Source organism: Hemiscyllium ocellatum, chromosome 15, assembly GCF_020745735.1.
Source record: "Hemiscyllium ocellatum isolate sHemOce1 chromosome 15, sHemOce1.pat.X.cur, whole genome shotgun sequence".
NCBI classification, from domain to species: domain Eukaryota; kingdom Metazoa; phylum Chordata; class Chondrichthyes; order Orectolobiformes; family Hemiscylliidae; genus Hemiscyllium; species Hemiscyllium ocellatum.
In genome coordinates, this window is record NC_083415.1 from 25,998,873 (window position 1) to 26,014,869 (window position 15,997).

The following is a 15,997-nucleotide window of genomic DNA, read 5'->3' on the forward strand; positions in this document are numbered from 1 at the left end:
TACAATTGCAACATTTAAAAGACAGCTGGATGGGTACATAAATAGGAAGGGTTTAGAGGGATATAGGCCAAGTGCTGGCAAATGGGACTAGATTAATTTCAAATATCTGGTTGGCATGGATGTGTTGGACCAAAGGAGTCTGTTTCTGTGCTGTATATTTCTGTGACTCTATGTGAGTCAGTTTTTGTTATTTCCAACAAAAGAAGTATGAGGTGAACAATAACAAGCGGTTTTCAATTGTGAAGATGAAACTTCTGAGAAGATGTGCATTCTTCATTAGCATAAGAGTTTATATGCTCCAATCTGTTGTCAATGATAGTGACACCACAGGCAGTTTAGGATGTAATTGCAGTCATAAATTCAATGGTTGTTAAGTAACTGCTAATTTGAATACCAATTAGAGTCATAGAGATGTACAGCATGGAAACAGACCCTTCAGTCCAACCCGTCCATGCTGACCAGATATCCCAACCCAATCTAGTCCCGCCTGCCAGAACCCGGCCCATATCCCTCCAAACCCTGCCTATTCATATACCCATCCAAATGCCTCTTAAATGTTGCAATTGTACCAGCCTCCACCACTTCCTCTGGCAGCTCATTCCATACGCATACCACCCACTGTGTGAAAAGTTGCCCCTTAGGTCTCTTTCCCTCTCACCCTAAACCTATGCCCTCTATTTCTGGACTCCTTGACCACAGGGAAAAGACTTTGTCTATTTGTCCTATCCATGCCCCTCATAATTTTGCAAACCTCTACAAGGTCACCCCTCAGCCTCCGATGCTCCAGGGAAAACAGACCCAACCTGTTCAGCCTCTCCCTGTAGCTCAGATCCTCCAACCGTGGCAACATTCTTGTAAATCTTTTCTGAACCCTTTCAAGTTTCACAACATCTTTCCGAAAGGAAGGAGACCAGAATTGCATGCAATATTCCAACAGTGGTCTAACCAATGTCCTGTACAGCTGCAACATGACCTCCCAAGTCCTGACCAATAAAGAAAGCATACCAAATGCCGCCTTCACTATTTTATCTACCTGTGACTCCACTTTCAAGGAGCTATGAACCTGCACTCCAAGGTCTCTTTGTTCAGCAATACTCCCTAGAACCTTACCATTAAGTGTATAAGTCCTGCTAAGATTTGCTTTCCCAAAATGCAGCACCTCGCATTTATCTGAATTAAACTCCATCTGCCACCTCTCAGCCCATTGGCCAATCTGGTCAAGATCCTGTTGTAATCTGAGGTAACCCACTTCACTGTCCACTATACCTCCAATTTTGGTGTCATCTGCAAACCTACTAAGTGTACCTCTTATGCTCGCATCCAAATCATTTATGTAAATGACAAAAAGCAGAGGACCCAGCACTTGGTCCTTGTGGCACTCCACTGGTCACAGGTCTCCAGTCTGAAAAACAACCCTCCACCACCACCCTCTGTCTTCTACCTTTGAGCCAGTTCTGTATCCAAATGGCTAGTTCTCCCTGCATTCCATGAGATCTAACCTTGCTAATCATTCTCCCATGGGGAGCCTTGTTGAACGCCTTACTGAAGAACATATAGACCACATCTACTGCTCTGCCCTCATCAATCTTTTTTGTTACTTCTTCAAAAAACTCAGTCAAGTTTGTGAGACATGATTTCCCATGCACAAAGCCATGTTGACTATCCCGAATCAGTCCTTGTCTTTCCAAATACATGTACATCCTGTCCCTCAGGATTCCCTCCAATAACCTGCCCACCACCGAGATCAGGCTCACCAGTCTCTAAACTGCTTTTAGATTAAAGGTAAATTTGAGAAATAATTTGCAGATTAAAAACTAAAGACCAGTAAGAAATTTAAAAATACAATAAAAATTAACTAATGTGGAGATGCAGGGCCAGCTGATGCATTGTACCTGCATGATGGAGCTGGTGGACCCCATTGTTGTTCACAGTGACCACATTTGTGGCAAGTCTTGGTTGCTCAAGGAACTCGGCTCAGAGTTAATGAACAGGAGCCAGTGTATGTAAATATAGTCTTGTACTTGTAAGAGATTCTTTGACTTATTTGAATAGAGTTACACTCAAATGTTTATTTGCTTCCTTCAGATGATGATATACAAAGCCCAACTGCATTTGTGACCATATATGCACAAAGGTAGTTTTTATGAATAAAATGTATTTTTGAAATAAAAAAGAATTGATGAGTTTGAGTCTGTGCTTCAGATACTGTGACACATCAGGGACAGGGAAATTACCTGGACTCTTTGTTTCAGGAGACAGTCACATCCTGTGGGTTAAGTACTCCAGATTTGTTCAGTGGTCAGGGACAGGTGGGTTCAACTACATGTGAGGCAGGTAGAACAACCATGAATTTAGCCTTGGAGAGGTCTCAGCTGTTGACCTTGTCCAACAGCTCTGAGGTACATTTTCCCAATATGGATAAGGAGAAGGACTGTAGGGAGAAGTGGGAAAGTAATCACAACACTGTGGTACAGAAGATCATTCAAGCAGGATGAGGGTGCTAAAGGAAAAGTAGTAGTGGTAGGAGATTCTATTATTAGAGGTACACAAAGCATCCTTGTGAGCAGGATTGAGTGTTCCATCTTGATGTATTTCTTGCCTGGTGCCAAGATAGGGGACATCTTGAGCTAGCTTGAAAAGATATTGGAGTGGGAATGAGGTGTTGTTGACCATGTTGAGACCAACACATAGGTAAGAGGTCCTGTTCTGGCAATGTCAGAAATTAGGATCAAAATTAACAAACGAGACCTTAAAGGTCATAATCTCTAGATTATTGTCAAAAATAGAAATTGCTGGAAAAGCTCAGGAGGTCTGGCAGCATCTGTAGAGAGAAGTTAGAGTTTCCTTAGAACCCGAGGAAGGGTCACTCGACTCAAAACATTAACTCTGATTTCTCTTCACAGATCCTGTCAGATCTCCTGAGCTTTTCCAGCAATTTCTATTTTTGTCTTTGATTTGAAGCATCTGCAGTTCTTTCAGTTTTTAATCTCTGGATTATTACCCATGTTACATGCAAATTGGCATAGAGATAACATTTTTCAAATAAATGCATGGTTGAAGGAGTGGTGTGGGAATAAGTAGTTCCATTTTGTGTGGCACTGGCATCAGTATTGGGACCAGAAGGAACTGAACTGTTGGGGTTGGCTCCAAAGGAACTGATCTCGGACCAGAATCCTAGAAGAAAGGCTAAATAGGGTGGTCACAAGGACTTTAAACTAGTTAAAAGGGAGTGTTTCCAAAACAAGTAGTAGGACCGACAGAATGAAAAGGATCAGGAATCTAACTTCAGGCACAGTAGATAAGGGGACAAGTATGAGAAGGGGCAGTCAACTCAAGACTGAGGGTGATTCATGTAAAAACACAGTATATGAAACAGGTTAATGAGCTTGTGGTGCAAACTGAAATTGAACCTTGCAATCTCTGTCTCTAATTACCCTTCCTTGGCAGCCAACAGGAGCCACAAGTATTGTCCACTAGGGTTTATAACGATGCTCACATGATAGTAAAGATGTGAATGCATTGGAGAGCATGAAGAAGCAATTTGCAAGAATGCTCCCAGGGATGAGAAGTTTTAATTAGGAAGATAAAATGTGGAAGTTGGGACTTGGAGAGAAGGAGACCTAGAGGACACTTAATAGAGGTTTCCAAAATCGTGAAGAGTAGATCTAATACGTGTCCTATACAATTTCAACATCACCTTCTGAATTTACAATCTAGCTTTGACAGAGGCGTCATTAATGCTCTATGAGATGATGCGTTTCTTTTTGCCGATGCCACTGTTGTGAGGAAAATCACGGAGTCAGAGTCGGGGTTTATTGCACAAGGGTATACCGGAGCTCCGGGGAGAGAGAACATCAGGAGCAAAGAAGTCAGTTGTGAGTCTTCTCTTGACCCGAACACGTCGATACATTTTAATACATCATGTGATACAATAGGTCAGTGATGAGATTATTTTCTTTGTACATGATTTGTTTATAGTAATCGTCACAGAATCATTGATAGTTTTGATACAGTCTTTGTCAGACCCAGCACAGCTTTTGTTAATTTCCATGTGATCATTGTCAGTTCCAGTGTAAACAATGTCCATAAGACCATAAGACATAGGAGTGGAAGTAAGGCCATTCGGCCCATCGAGTCCACTCTGCCTTTCAATCATGGCTGATGGGCATTTCAACTCCACTTACCAGCATTCTCCCCATAGCCCTTAATTCCTCGAGACAACAAGAATCTTTCAATCTCTGCCTTGTAGACATTTAGCGTCCCAGCCTCCACTGCACTCCGTGGCAATGAATTCCACAGGCCCACCACCCTCTGGCTGAAGAAATGTCTCCGTATTTCTGTTCTGAATTGACCCCCTCTAATTCTAAGACTGTGTCCATGGGTCCTATTCTCCTCGTCTAATGGAAACAATTTCCTAGCGTCCACCCTTTCCAATCCATGTATTATTTTGTACATCTCTATTAAGTCTCCCCTTAATCTCCTAAACTCCAATGAATACAATCCCAGGATCCTCAGCCGTTCCTCTTATGTTAGACCTACCATTCCAGGGATCATCCGTGTGAATCTCCGCTGGACACGTTCCAGTGCCAGTATGTTCTTCCTGAGGTGTCAGTTTCAATGCCTGCACGGAAATCCATTGCTGTAGTAATGGGCGCTAATCACTCTTCCTGAGAAGGGAGATTACTGCAGCCCTGGCCATTAACTTTTCGTATTGAGTCTGTATCAAATTCTTAGCATTTCTATAAGAGGTACTGGTTAGACCCAGACACTTTGGCGGGCAGTGTTCTTTACTCATGTGTATTCTCTCCCCCACCTGCCTTAAACTAATCAACTGGGTTGTGTGCATTGTGCTGGCATTCTGGTGGTCCCAAGCGGTATCGTCTCTGCTGTTTCTCGGCAAATTGTGATCCGGCGGCCATCTTGTGTGTCAAGTTGGCCAACTGATGGCTCAACGGCTATCTTGTGTGTTCATGTGCCTGTTGTCACCCTGCCCGTGCCATCTCCCTCTTCACCACCAAGGTTGATCCTTGGAAGGAGGCAGAAGTGAAGACAAGCAGACCGCAGTGACTTTACTGATTATTGGACAGGTCATGATAACCTGTGTTGTGAGATGTGAGATCTTCAGCGTGAAGGAGATGAATGATAGTGGCCAATTGCTTGGAAAGTCACAGTTTTGCTTAGCACTGGTTCTCAGTCATCTCCATGTAGTTCTATCTTTTGTGGAAGATACTCATAATCAAGAGATGGTATCCATGTGTTTGCTGCACCACTCTTCTTTTTACTGCAACCCTGATGCCTGAGGTTCACCTTTCTTGTTGAAGGTAATCTCTTCATTGCTACCAAACCCAAAACCTGAACATTGTGACCAATTGTCGATTGCAGCCTTAGTTGTGCTCAGGTAGCCTCCTCAGATTATGCAGAGTAGTCCTGTGTTGTCACCTCCCAATGATGCCACAAGACTGGCAAACACTTGCTGCCCACTGTCCAATACCTATCCTAAAGGCAACTGGCTGTCAACAGGTGAGATCTCTTTTCACCATTCACTCTTTGATGGGGCCTAGCAAATTCCTTGGGACAGGAAACCAACATGCTCGCTGCAGTGGAATATTTGATCCTAACCTGCCTCTCTTGCCACTGCTAGAAGGGTCCAAAAATTCAACTGAAATATTCAGTTTGATCAGTTTAATAAGCAAAAGAATTATTCTTCTGCAGTAACATTGACAGATTGCACCACCTAGTGGAATTATGGCATTACAACAATTCTAATGGCTGTACAGTATAAGGTTAAAAATTACACAACACCAGGTTATCATCCAAAAGCTTTATTTGAAAGTACAAGCTTTTAGACCGCTGCTCCTTTGTCAGGTAGCTAGTGGAGCAGGATACATAGGACACAGAATTTATAAGTAAAAGATCTAAGTGTCATACAACTGATGCAATGTGTTAGACAAACCTAGATGTCTGTTAAGCCTTTAATCACTGAGAATGGAAATGCAGTTTCGATTGATTAAGACGTAAATCTCAGAATTTCTTTCAAGTCATGAGGAACACAATTCTTCATGAAAAAGTATTTGTCTCACTTGCAAAATGGATATGAGTAATCCTGAATTACCTCCTGGATGGATTAAAAATCAGAATCAAAAGATATGCAAATACCGTAGTCCCTTTTAATGATGTCCTCACCAACAATCATCTAACTGAGGAGGATGGGTCTAATGAAGCTAACGTGGGCAGTTATATAATAAAAACAAAGAACTATAGATACCAGAGAAGCTCAGCAGATCTTGCCTTATCTGTCGAAAGAAGAACAAAGATATCCCCTATCTGTACATTTCTACACTCCAGTCTATCACCTTTTCCCAGCTATCTTCAGATAAATTTAGGTGACATCTTCAGTGCTTGGGAGCCTACTGTGAAGCGCTTCTGTGCTGACTCCTCCGGCATTTATAGTGGTTTGAATCTGCCGCTTCCGGTTGTCAGTTGCTGTCCGCGGCAGTGGCCGGTACATAGGGTCTAGGTCGATGTATCTGTTGATGGAATTTGTGGATGTTAACTCTGTATTTCTCTCTACAGATGCTGCTGAATCTTCTGGGCTTTTCTAGCAGTGTCTATTTTTGTGTAAGCAATTATATACATGATTTTGAGATTGAATTGATCTTCTATGTCTTTAGTCACAGATTATATTTTCCAAGGTTCGGTATCAAATTTTCCTCCTGTTTTGATTTGGTAATCTAGCTCTGACTCACTTTAGGTTTTCCCTATGTGGTTTCAGACATAAGCCCTTCTTCATGAAGGCCTTATGCCTGAAACGTCTGTTGCTCCTCGGATGCTGCCTGACCAGCTGTGCTTTTCCAGCGCCACACTCTTCAGCTCTGATCTCCAGCATCTGCAATCCTCACCTTTTCTCTGAATTATGTCATGACACAAGCAAGCACAGCACATAGGGCACAGGTGCCTTTATGGATATCACGGGAACAAGTACATGTAACTCAAGAAGGAGTAGTTGTCAGTGAAGCATGTAAGCTTGATTGTTTCTCTGAGGGACTAATTGCTTTACTAGTACCTGGACATATTTTACTAAGTGGGATAGAATATGTTCCTTTATTGCAGAAAGCTAGTCAAACTACTCCACTAAGTACAATATAGATAAATCATCTGATTATGCCAGTCAAGAGTGTTTGATGATATTGAGCATTCGGAAGTGTGCAGAGAAGGGCTATAAGATTGACATCCAGTTTGTAATATTGGTTAGATAATCTAAACAGAGCACAGACTCTAAAGAAGCAAAGTCTTATATATTTTTTGGTAAAGGTTTATAGGATGACAAAGGGAATAAATTGAATTTATGTAGATGACTTGTTTAACTTACTGCATTAGAGTAAACCAGGTTTTACAATCGGATTATGTAAGACCAGAACTATTCTGGATGTTTCTGTTACCATAGAATAGTGGAGCATTGCAACAGAGTGTCAGCATGTGTGGTGTGTAGTGATTTGTTGTGTTCTTTGAAGAAATAGCTGAGTCCGTTTCAGGCTAGGCCAAAGATCACCTCGCACACAATATGGTATGTGTTTCTTTGCAAGAGATTCAATTATCTAAAGGAATCAGAGAGCAATTTTATGCAGTGTTGTTTCCTCCTTGGCCAAACCCTTTATTAGTTTTCATCTCATCCGGAGATTAATGGCTTTCATGTGGGGTTATGGGTGTACAAATTGTGACACACAAGTTTTATGGGAGCATATGGATGGACGAGAGCTGGGAAAGTATATATTCTGACCCATGTGAAAGGTCTCCCAGAATATTTTGTGAGGGAGAAAATAATTCATGCTTTCACTACAACTGTACTTAAAATACTTAATAAAACTTTAAAAATCGAATGCAGAGCTGTTTGAGATGGCCTGAGGATATGAAAACAAGGACCTCGTGGCTTCCATTCACACTGCTACAAGGTAGTTGTTCTTTATAAGGCTTTGCAAACAGGTTATCTTCATTTCAATAGCTTTGGAATGTAATAGATACAGTAATGTAAATGCTCAGCCCTCTTTGAGATTGTGATTTCATCTCATTGGAATGTGGCCTTGGGGTCTTTGCAAAGACAACTAAGGATATCCAGCCAGCAAATTCAAAAACTAATTCAAAAATAATGCATGATTTCACAAAAAGTAGCACTGAAGAACTGATGGATATCATTTTGGAAGGGCATTTTTCCTGTGAGTTCAGATAAATGTGTGGTAGGATCTCAGGCTACCAAATGTGGTTAGTTTGCAATCTTAAGACTATCACAGTGTACATGTCATTTTTGTGATAGGTAATGATTCTGAGTGTCCCTTGGAAAATTTGTGTAAAATGCAAGCTTATTCAGTGACACACAAAAATGTATACTTGATTTTTATTACTGAGAAAACAATTATGAAAATATGAATGGCCATCTAAATCCTTCATATTCTGCTGCCTGAGTGTGTGCAATGTTATTCATTCTGTTTCTCTATACATTTTATATATGCTGTGCACTAACATATCTTGTGTATTCGTTCTCTGAATTTAATATTTCTGTGAGACTGCAGTCACTGCTTAAGTCACCTAAATTCAGATAGTTTAAACCTCTGCTTTCACAGCTTCAAATAGGTACATTTGCTGCATGCCTTGAGGAAAGATATCAACAATATAATCTTTAAGATAGGGAGATGTTTCTGACTTTTGGATTCCAAATCTTGAACTTCTCAAAACGTTTTATGTTGTAGTTACTGCTCACTCTGATTCATAGAAACTTCTTTCACATGAAAAACAATCACTTCCATTTAATGAATAATCTATCTCCTTTTTAAGAGCTGCTCCAGTAACAAGATCCCCCTCATCCGACTTTAGTAATTTGTCATTTCTAGTTCTTGGGAAAATGTGAAACAAATCATACCTAATTTAACATGACCAGTTATAAAATGCAGTATTTTTCACATACTCACATTTTAATTGTTACATAATTGAATCTTAGCAAATCTAAAGTAGGTTGACCACAACATTTAAATTTGCTAATATCCCCATCTTTTTGACAATGATATCTACTCAGTGTTATTTTAATGTTATTTTTCCATTTTGGGTTAATAGTGTAAGATGTAATTGATCAGAAAATCCTCGTCATGAAACTAGCATTAGAAAATAGCGAACAGCCTACTAATGAAATAACTGGCATGCTACACACGAAGAAAACATTGGGCAGGTCATTCCATGCAAAAACTCATTAAACTTCAGAAAGATATACCAGTTCTTGGATGAAGTTATGTTCAAATGAAACATTCTCAAATTAATTTATTGTTTAAATTCCAACTTTTCTCAGGAAATCTGCCTTTACTCTATAAGAAATTATAAACACTTAGAAGCACACCTTTCAGAAAGTTCAAGTAAATGAATAATAGCATCAAGCTTTTAAAAGTATATCCAGTACTATTGTTTGACAAATCATGCCAATTTGCATCCACCTATTATATATATCTATATGGAATATAGATCCACATATAACTAAAATATATACTTTGCAAAAATGAAAACATAATTAAAAAATACATGTTGACATTTGGCGATCGACTTTATGTAGAATTGATCATTTTGTGTTTGTATAAGATCATGGAAGAATATGTTATTTCAGATCATAAGTGGATAAAATATATGACAGCTTAGAAAGTTTATGAAGTAAGCTTTTAGTGCTCTTAAAAAAACCTGTTTGGCTATCACAACATTAAGAATTGCCATCTATATTTCTTAACTGCTGCTACATCATATACAATATGTTATTTTGGTTTCTATCTTAACTTCATCAATAAACATACTAAATTTCCACCGCCTGTAGCTGTTGAATTGTTATGCCAGTTATAAATAGCCTGGTTAGTTCATTATTGTTGTGGTAAATCATTGTACAATAGCATCTCAGGAGGCTCACATTTGCAATTGTTTATTTTGTCAATGCATTGAGCTCTACTATAGAAAGGTTCTGAAGCAAGACTCTACCCAATCAAGAAATAATCAGATATATTTATACATTTAGAAGCATGTAGGCAGTACATTACTTGACGTCCAACATGGTCTGATTTAGGTTTACATTAAACAAAAAAACCTCTGTTGCCAATTTCTAGGAGGTAGGGTATCTGCTACTCCTGGTCTTATCTACAATTTCTATCTCCTAGACACTGCCCTAATCTTCCCTTTGAGCCTGCTTGTTATTACTGAGCTAATCTTCTGTGAGACCAGCTTTGCCGACAGTATCATGTTGTTGAGCATCTCAGAGTGGTGTGGAGTTTACCAGGCATTCAAGCTATTGATGGAACCAAGGATGTCAGAGGACACTAGCAGTTCAGCTTCTTATAAGCTTTGCTGCAGGGTCTTTGTGTTGGCTCCATCAACATTTAGCTGCATAGTGTTTGCATGTTCAGTTTAACTCAAAAACATTTCTCAATACAATAAAATAGTAATAAATGAACTATAAAAATGAATCTTTCTTATTAAACTAATGAAATTCCCTATTCCTTTCTAATGTAATCACTTAACTTTGCTTAAGGTGTCTGTTAATCATATTTGTTTATTTCCCAAATTGCTGTGGGGGAAACTCATTTCCAATATTTTCTCCTCACAGTTATAATTTAGAAAGAATATATGTCCCATGTTTGGCAATATTTCACATTTTCTTAGTAACTTGAATTGATAAAATGCATTTTCCAACCCTTTTGCTGGGGCAAAATGAACATCATGGTTAGCAGTAGCGGCCATCTACAAAGAAACAATTCTAAGATCTCAATGGCAGGTATTTGGAATAGTAATTAAAGATCAACTAGACCACAGCCCTGGACAAAGAACTCAGGTAGGTAATGAGTATACAGTATATCTTTGGAAAGGTATTCAACAGCTAGAATACAGAGACAATTTCTTTCTGATTAAAGTCTATGTTCTTTCAAGTTAGAAAACCTGTCTCTCTTTACAAAATAGCCTGAGTGTCTAGAGATCAACTTTTTAAAAATCCTATTAAATGCTCCTCACAGCACAGCTACAGAGTTCTCCTTTAAGTGTATGCAGCTAAAAACAACTTGTTGTTCTACACTTACCTGAATGCTAAGATCAATTTGTTTCATCAATTTTTTTTCCTCAATCAGTTCACAAATAGACGGAAACTCCTGTGATATCACCATTCCTCATTTGACATGAAGCCTGGAGGATGTTGGATGTGATAGGGTGAGATTTTATAGGTCAGGGCCAAGGAACATATGATCACATAGTGGTGGTAAAGGCAATTGATGGTGCAGGTACCCTCCGTCATGGAAGTCAGGGATCAGGAATTGTTTAGGGACCTGGATAGTGATGGGATCAGGGGACAAAATGAGGAAATAAATTGTGACGTGACTGGAGCCAGGCTGAAATAGAGGAAGTACACAGAGTCACAAAGGAGTCAGAATTGCAAAATGTTGCAGAATGTAAACAATGGGGATAATTTGATGGGTTACAGTTGAATGATCAAGCATATTATTTCACAGGATGGGAGTAAACCTCACCATCTCCTACACCAACTGTGCAATTCTCTTTCAATTTCAAAAGGTAAATCTAAAGTGGGAGGAGTACAGTTTTGGGGGTGTAGAGTTACAGCTTATAATTTCTGATCAACTGAAGAGACACCTCGTTCTGAATCCAGTGGATGGAGAATCACAATCAACTAGGGTCAATTCCCAAGGAAGCTGCACATCTCTGTAATTCACGCAAATCAAGATTTCTTAAAATCATGTTGTGGCCTGATTTGCATCTCCCGATATCTCAGGTATGCATGACACACTGTGGAGGCAGGGATGAACATTCAGTCCTTACGTTGCTCCATTTGCAGGGTAGTCATCACAAGAACTGAAAGCTTTGGAATCCCAGCTGGAAGCTCCTGTGAGACAAGAGCTGGTTGCAGAAGAGGTGGAGGTAAAGATTCTATCATGCCAAGATAGGATTAACCTGGAAGTGAAAGCTAGTTTCAGTAATATTGCCAATGAAACCATCACTTAACATTAGTCCTGGAAACTGAGCCCTCCCTTGAGATTCTGTATCTCATAATGTGAGCCACCTTGAGGAAATTCCTTTTGTCCTCTAACACAGAACGGAGGAGTTTCCTGCATGGGCTTCCTCACTTCCTCATATCTTCACTCCCTGAGTTTTGTCCACCATCACCGAGATATGCTATGTTGTAACCTCCAATCTTCTGTAGCAGCGATCCTAGTGGATGACTCTCTAAGGGGTCTTCCTCTTTCCACTGTGAATCTAGGGTGGAGAGTGTTCCATGCAGCAGTCGCATGAAATATGCATTTAAATAGATTCACAGGATTCCACATGTGGTCTGGAGGAAATCGTTTAAAAAATTTACTTTGGATGTTTGTTTGCATCCTCTATCTAGGCTTTTTCAAAGGCATGCTTCTCAATTCTTAATTGCAATTCAACTCCACACTGTTGACCAAAGAGCATCTCATAATAGGGGCAGGCAGATTGGAGGATCTCCTCATGAAACTGGGCAGGGGCAAAGTGGCCATCAACAGGCCAAGGCAGCAGGCTGTGGAGTCCAATTGTCTATCCTTTTTCTGTGATCACATCAATGCCTTGATGTCCATGAAGACGGAGCATGGGGAGTTCCCTGGCACAGTAAAGGTGTTTAGGGATTGGTGTGGCTTGGCTCTATTGTTAATCCTGGTAATGACATTTTAATTCAAGTTAGTTATGTTCCCTTTTACCTTTCTACTGCAATAGCTGAGCATGCTGCCACTGATATGGACTACACAAATCCAACATTTTCCTCATATCCTGCATAAAGATTGAAGTCCTTTGTATCCCAGTTGACTATTGCCTATTTCATATATGGATAATATTTGGCCTGGAAGGAACATATCTTTCCTTCCAATGCCCTTCAGAGCCAGGCCTCGTCCCTCCATTACTTACGTACATTTTCTGTGTGCAATGTCACAATCCCAAGCCATGTCCTTACTCTGACCTCAGACAAAGTCACTGTCCCCGAAAGCATTCTCTAGAGCTTTGACTACAACTCCCCCAAGGCTGGGTCTAAGCTTCACTGGGTCATGAGAACAAGTTCAGGCAAACACATTACTGATGATGTCATTCAGTAAAAGATGTTCTAATAGAAGAACAGCATTTACTAGTGACTAGGAATGATGCCCCATTCCTTTGATAACAGACAACCATGTCAGCATTTTATGGCATTATGAGATAGCAACAAACATTACAATAGTGCAATTTGTGTATACACACACACAGGTTCAGACGAGAAAGATGTAACAAACACTCATGTTACTCATGCGCTCTCAAAAAGTTCTACACTGAGGTGCTGCCCACATAACCAGCTGAAATAGAGAGAGCCTGCTGAGTGTTATGTCTGGTGACTACAATGATTTTTAGTGAACATCCCCTAGGGATTCACAGCCTAGTGAGCTGAGAATCTCCTGCACACAAGTAGATAAACCATTTCAGGCTGACCCTTCTGCAAGCAATGGAGTCACTAGCAGAGTAAAATTGGAGAGGCAGGGCATCTCTCAAGGATCCCAAGTTGAAGTTCCCTGATGCCCTGCTGGTAGTCTACCCCTTGTGGATGCCTACTGGCATCTCCCTGTCTCCTTGAGATGAAAGGCAACTGAAGTGGAATTGAGGTGTCTTGTTGACCCTCTCGCCTTGTCATTGATGCTGTGCATCCATGTTTACAATGATGGTGTGCAGCTATGAGCACACATTTGGCAGCTATCCATCTCAGGTGGCCATCACCCTTTCTGCAAAAGCAGCCAAGTAGTCCATGTCAGAGACACAACAATATTCAGAACCTGGATGGACTCTTTCATCCTCTGCTGTAGTGAGGGTCTCTGGCATCACTGCTTGATATTCGCGCCGGCCTCTGCAAGTTCATCTTGTTGGTAATGACAGAGTACATTATCCACATTGTGCTGATCAAGTGCATAGTTTTCAGCAGTCCTCTGAAAGTCACAGACCATGGGGATTGCTTCCTAAATCAATTGTAGTTATGTTTCAATGATGTGCACAACAAACTGTGGTTCTGAGCCTACACTAGATAGTAAACTCACTGAGGTAAATGACTCTGTGATGGTAGAGGGTGCAAGTATGGAGATGAATGCTGTGCTGCTGCTTCCTCTGAGAAGAAGACAAAGATGATGAAATGAACTCATGTTCTGAAGAAGGGTAACGGGACCCAAAATTTTAGCTCTGCTTTCTCTCCACAGTTGCTGCCTAAACTGCTGAGTTTTCTAGCAATTTCAGATTTTGTTCCTGATTTCCAGGATCTGTAGTTCTTAGATTTTTTTATTAGATAAAGGAGAAGACTGTTTGACCCCTTTGATCTGTAACAAATTGCATCAGTAGCAACCTTGATGTATTTGTGGGTCAAGGATTGATAGATTGGAAGAAGCAAGTTGCATATAAGTTTAGTGCAGCGGTCATTTTAATGATGGTTGGGTTAGAATGGCTGCCCACTTTTTCATTTCACAGGTCCCACTCCAGCAGTTGTCATAGTTCTGTGGCAGATTCAGTGACAACCTCAGCCTGTGTTAACACACCACCTCACTCATCTGGAGGAAATGGCATCAAGGATGATAGACTCTGGCCCTCCTGTGCACCTTGAGAGGTCTTTAGCTGTAGCTTCCTCACTGGAAGGTTGTTCAGCTAAACTGTCATTTGTGAGTGCTGACTGCTCACATTAATATGGACCCATTCTGTTTCTTGTGTTCTCCCCACAGTCACCGCAAGTATGACTGATGGATCCAACCCCAACAGGGGCTATCATTCCAGTTGCTATGATACAGTTAAGGCTCAGAGAAATGGAGATGCACCAGCAAACTCTGGACCCGTACCAATCTTCAGCGGATGCTGATGTGCAGAGATAGAAAACGAATACTGATTTCTTCCATTGTGGGTGTGATCACAGCTATTTTCCATTTGCAGTGTGTCTTCAGAAGTCATTTGAATATGGAAGGCAATACAAATAATGTATAGTTAGTCATAGGTTTGGTAATCAAAGGGACCTTGTAAGCCTCCATATCCTTTCCTTCCTGGCTTTCCTTGACTAACCCATCACTACCGATACTCCATGTGTTCTCCACATATTATCTCAAATTATGCGTGCAGCCTTCATCATTAACCCTGGGCATTGGTCCTACAATTTAGTCATGCCCACCATCATGCTGAAAGCTCCAACTGTCAAGGCCATGGTGATGAGTTCCTCAACTTTCCCTACACATTAGTATTGACTGAAAACACCCCTGACTTTCATTCAGCTGATCCCTTGGACCAACTATGGCCTTCCTTCATGACCAACTTTGATGACAGCCCTAACTGATTACTGACCAGACTCTTGACTGATCTCTGTGCAGTTCCCTGACTGAAGTCTTGTGAATCCCTGACTATTCATACTGGACCTGCAGGACTGACTATGGCCCACTGTTTGGATTGGAATGAACTGGACTCCTGATCAGGACCACCCCAAACAGGAAATTGACTGTGCCCAAGTCTCTGGATTGAAAGTGCAAGATGTCCCTGATTGACAAAAACCATCCTTGACTTGATTGTGGACTATTCCCCTTAGACAATAGACAATAGGTGCAGGAGTAGTCCATTCTGCCCTTCGAGCCTGCACCACCATTCAAAATGATCATGGCTGATCATCCTTAATCAGTATCCTGTTCTTGCCTTCTCTCCATAACCCTTGATTCCACTATCCTTGAGAACTCTATTCAACTCTTTCTTAAATGAATCCAGAGACTGGGCTTCCACTGCCCTCTGGGGCAGAGCATTCCACACAGCCACCACTCCCTGGGTAAAGAAGTTTCTCCTCATCTCTGTCCTAAATGGCCTACCCCGTATTTTTAAGCTGTGTCCTCTGGTTCGGCACTCACCCATCAGTGGAAACATGGTTCCTGCCTCCAGAGTGTCCAATCCTTTAATAATCTTATATGTCTCAATCAGATCCCCTCTCAGT